A 5,436-nucleotide genomic window follows, 5' to 3' on the forward strand; every position below is an offset into this window, starting at 1 on the left:
GGGGCGAGGTGTGAGGGGGAGCGGGTGCTGCCGGAGCGCTGCGGGGAAAGCCGGCTGCGGGAACCCGTGCCCGGATCCGGGGGCAAGGGTCTGCCGGAGCGCGGCCAGGATCTTTGCCCAGGCACATGGGGATTACCTTGCAAATGGTCGCTTTGCCAAGGGGGGGAAAGCTTGGCTCGGGTTTTGCTGGTTTAGCGCTGCCCTGGAAGAATAGGTGAATCACGCTGTAATGACAGGCTGGACTGTTCAGGTGTATGTGCATGTGTGTTTGCTTTATGGCCTTCAGATGAAAGGTACTGTATAAATGCAGATGACTGCTCTGAATATTGCATTCCTTCGAGGGTGGGAACTGTAGTTGCTTTAACTACAGAGGACTTTCCACTTGGATATTCTAATAGGTGGTACCCTGGTAGTTGAAAGCTATAATTTCAAGAGTACTGAATTTAATTTTCGTTGAGTTTGTACCTTTCTGTTTGTCCCCCTCAAAAAGACTTATAGCTCATATTTAGGTTAATTTATGAGAAGCCTTTATGCTTCAACTGAAATTATTATTTTTTTTTTAAGTAGAGATCAGAGTTCTAGCATATTTTATTGTCTGCAAAATCAACAGACTTACAATTCTATGGACTTAATTAGACAGTGGAATTTACAACCTGAGATAAGACTTTTTTTATAAGAAACTCTGATATACCCAGTGGACTAGCCATAAACCTTTCCATTTAGTCATCATCTTTGGAAATTATTGTTGCATACCATATCCTGATAGGCCAATAAAAATGTCTTTTTCTGACTGTTCCAGAAGTATTCTGCACCGCTGTAGACATGCCTGTGTAATTCCATTGTCCATTTTGGTTTGTCTTAATGTAAAACTTGCATGCAAATCATGAGTAGCTTGAACTAAAGGCAGAGGGGTGTGTTCCCTGTACCTGGTGTCAGATGTGTGCTCTCTTGTTTTTTTTCCTGGGAATTTGTTTTGTGCTGTTTCATTAGGATGAACAGCTGGCAATGGGAGCGGAGCAGGACGTAGGGACTGAGCAATCCTCGCTTTAGTGCTTTAAATTTTTGTGACCATGGAAGGAGAACATTGGTCCAGATGAGATATTCTGGTGGTATAGACCTCCTGTAACCTAGTTATTCTATATGTTTGCTTTTGCTATTGTAATTCTTTATGCAAATTCTTTTTCACAAATTCATTAAAGAAATGCAGGGTTAGAGGAGGAGAGCGTTGCTTCTGTGTCTCCTGCAGAAAAGAATGAAGCTTGTGGTTCACTTGCTTCATAGGTTCCCTTTCTGTATTCTTCCTGTAGCCAAGAACCACGCATTTGCACAGTGGCAGCTTTTTATTGTATCCTTGCAGCGTGGCATCTTGCAGCCTGGCACGAAAAAAAGTGCTCTTCTAGGCAAGATCAAAAAAGATCAACATTCATAATTTTTTTTTTAAGCTCTTTTCCTGCTTATTAGTTCCCTAACATATTAATTTGAAGTTGTGTATTTATCAGTAAGTACATCTAATAATTGGCAACTGTATGACACTGGCTCCATCTGTTGTCTGTTGCCAAGCCCTCTTTCTGACTTAGACAGTAAGCTTCTTTTCATATGGTCCTGTCACTTTTCCTTAAGTTGAATGCATTTCTGGTGGTGGCTAAGCCACCTTTTTGATATGATTGTCCCATTGATTGCACTGGAGAACTGTAATAGCTCTTGCCACCAGGAGTGGAGTTAGTTAAGATAACTTTGCTTTTGAAGGTTGACTGTGTCCACTCCAGGTCTGTGGCTCACAAACTGTGAGTTATGTGTTTCCCCTGGGTACCCAGGGTGCAAGAGGTTGATAGGTAACTACCTGCAGACTCCAGTGTCTCCAATTCCTCAACAACAACAGATTTGGGAAGCCCTGTTCTCACTTCAAAAATTCATAAAGAAATCAGTCAACACTGTGCTACTGTTCTGTTTGTGAAGCCGGTACCTGCAGTAAACATGGTACTGGGTGTTTCACTGTAACGTGAAACCAGTAACACGGATTGGTGTTTCAGCTGTATTTTAAGGGTGGATTACAGAGTGTGTTTAAATATTTGTGGAGGTGATACTTTTAGCTGGAAAATACAAATATTGCCTGTCTTGTGTGATGATGTATAAATGTAAGATTTTTTTGTCCAGGAGAGGTCAGTCAGGTATGAAACTCGGCTTACTTTATTTTCCTCCCTCTTTCAAGCATTTTTGTTCTCTTTTCTTGCCTTTGCAATACTAGATTGTCTCACTGGCTGCATCAAAACAACAGAAAGTTGCTTCTTGTCTCCTGTGAACCCCTCCAGTGCTAACAGAGCTGTCAGCTCTCAGTCTAAGCCTGGCGGAGAGGCTGAGGGGGAAATTCGTTGATTGCTGAGATGTTACAATACCTGGCTTTGATTCCCTTTGTTTCTTTCAAGAGCTAAGCAAATGTCAGCCTGCTGACACCTGGAAGGCATGAGCTGCTTCTCAGTGTCTTTGCTGAGCTCTGTTTTGTTAGGCAAATATAATGTATTAAAATTATCCATTTGAAGCAGCAGCTGTGTATTGTCCATGGTCTGCTTGAGTGGTTCTTTAACTCTAATGATGCTCTGTAACTAGGCTAGAGTGTCTGCACTGTGCAGAGGGGTGACTAAAACCAGGCTACAAGACAAATGGGTTTTTGCAAGATCCTTCTGTAGAGGTTTAGTTTTGTATTATAATTGGACCCTAGAAACTGTTGGCAATTAGGTGCATAAGGATCAAGTGTTTGTTTGTGGGTTTTTTAATCTTCCCCCACCCCAGTTATATTTGCCTCCTAAGTATGTGCCAGAATTTATGCCTGTGTTTAATGCAAATATTTTTAAACATACAACCTTGGCGCTGAATCCTGAGCTCTGCAGTAAGTTAATGGCTAGTCTCCCTTGCTGGTTTCAGACTTGGCTACAGTCACAAAATAAATGAACTGTTTGTTTCAGCTTAGCCTCTTGTGGAGGTTTGTTTGCATTATAAAACCACGGTGCAGTTTAGCAGACTTCCAGTTTCTGGAGTGCTGTAGTAGGGCTAATGCAGGTCTCTTCTGAGGAACATCAGCCATAGTTGTGGGACGCTTATGCTATGACAGTACTGGCTAGAGCTAGGAATTATTCCCTACAGGGAAGATGGAATTAAAGCAAAATGTTGCCCAAATGAAAATAGAAAATGTTGGGATTTTCGTGTTTGAGTGTAGTGTCATAATTAAGACTTTAAACTGGACCCTAAGACTTAATCCCATAAAAGTAGTCAAAAAGACTTCAGCCTCAGGATGAGCTGGGCCAAACACAGTGCAAGCTCCGGTACTTGTAGCTACCTGGTCTGTAAACATTTTATACTATTTTTCTCCCAAAGACAAGAAACTAAGTTATGGACAAACCAAGGAACCTTTCTCTGTTAGGAAGGTGGATGACAGCAGTTGAGCACAGAATTGTGGAATACCTGCTTCTCTTTACCTGTTTAGTTTGATTTCTTGTATTTCATTCCCAACCAATTTTTTTCTCTCCCTCCTTTTTTTTTTTTTTTAATCTCCAGTCTAGTGGCCTCAAAGTGAAATCAGTTTTGGAAAATGTCCTTCTTTACAATCCTTTGAAGCATTTCTGAAATTTGCACATTACTACAGTGAATTCTTTTTTTATTCCCTTCCCCTCCCCCCTTGTAATTTTGTTAAGTGACACTTGTTAGAGTAATTCCTTCATGTTTCTGTAGTGCTGGGTTTTGAAGCTACATCAGACTATGAGTTTAAATAGTTAACTCTTGGCAAATGACTTATGTCAAAGCTTTGGCATCTTGTTCTTCAGAAAACATTTTCAAATTAATACCATGCATCCACCAGATTTATTGCTTTCCAGGCCGAATGCCTAGCGACAGTCTTCTGTGTCTAAAAATGGTTGTTGTTGTTAAGGCCATCTTGTAGGAAATTGTGAGTTTGACGTTTGAGTGCAAATATGCGCGTTATAAAGATACTGGGGACAGAAAAAGTCTTAGTAATAAAATGGTTTTTTGGAAGGATCTTGTTTTATACTCTGAGGCATTAAAGGTGCTGCTAAAGTTGAGAAGCCCTACCCATTCTAATGTCTATGAAGTATAAAGTTTTAAGAACTGGCTAATATGCATCACCTGTTAGTTTTACGTTGATGTGTGGGGTATAACTTGATGTGCTGTTGTGAGGTTTCCATCTTTAAATATTTGCAGGCCTAGGCATTGGTTTTGAAAGCCAAATGTCTAATTAACCATATAAATGCTGATTGTATTTGTATTTATAGTAATTTCTACAATTAAAAAATCAATGCATTCATGCAGTGAAGAAACTGATCTTAATATAATGTTGACATGGATAATTTTCTTCAAGGTTTGTCTTTATAGACCAAGAAATTAAAATGTATTAGGGCATGAAACATTCTGAAATTATGCTTTTCAGTAATGTAAGAAATGGATAAGTAGGGCAAGTATGTATTTTGAGAGATGTATATCTAAATTATTTTTGTCTTGGCAGAGTGAAGTGTGTTTTTCTTATGTAAAGATGTTAGAAAAATTGATCTGAAAGCTGAGAATTTATTGAGAAATATTTTTTAGATTGTTTTGTGTCTTTTTTTAACTGGCTGTTGAGCACAGCTTAAGAGTTTTAAAGCTGAACTTTAATGAAAAAAACCACCCAGCAACCTTTTAGTTGGTTGCAGGATTTGCAGGATAGTCTTGGATTCTGTTCAGTGCACTTTAATTAACCATACAAGGTAGTAAATTAAAGTACCTCAGACTGACTTGACAGTCAATTAAACCTTGGTTGATTTCATTGAGAATGTGATCATTAGTGTAATTGGCCAAAATGACAGGAGGCCCACTTGGAATTGTGCCCACTTGAAATTTTCCTCTAATTCTGTGTATGCAGTCCTGGGCAGAAAACTAGACAAATGGAGCTCTATCCTAATAATTTCCAAGGATTTCGTGTGGCTGTCTGGAAAGAAGGCAAACTCTAGCAGGCAAAAATGAGGGAATGGGTTACTTGGGAATCCAGACGGCAAAACCTTTTGGGGTTTATGTTGTGTGAAGTACTTTGAATCTTTTCTTTCGTTGTGGGATTTGTGTAGAGTTTTGCACAGTTCACCATGTGATTTCAATCAAAAGGATGTGTATGGACGTGCAAGGGTGTTTTTTCTTTTCTTTTTTTTTTGTTAAATAGATTGAGAGACTATGTTGAGAGCTGATTTTTGTTAATGATATCTGGATACTTAAGACAGTTAGACTTTTCCTCCTGTTCAGTATTGCTCACCTAACTTGGTATCTTCCTCTGGTTAAGGCAACAGCAATTTCTCTATTTTGTTTTTGAATGTATCTTGTTTTGCCTGAAAACTTAGAGTCCTGGTTTACCAGTTGCTTTTGTTTGCTGGGCTGCAGTGCGGATGTGTTGTTTCACTGGGCTGA

This window comes from Antrostomus carolinensis, unplaced genomic scaffold (genome assembly GCF_000700745.2).
Source record: "Antrostomus carolinensis isolate BGI_N321 unplaced genomic scaffold, ASM70074v2 scaffold7733, whole genome shotgun sequence".
Classification (NCBI taxonomy): domain Eukaryota; kingdom Metazoa; phylum Chordata; class Aves; order Caprimulgiformes; family Caprimulgidae; genus Antrostomus; species Antrostomus carolinensis.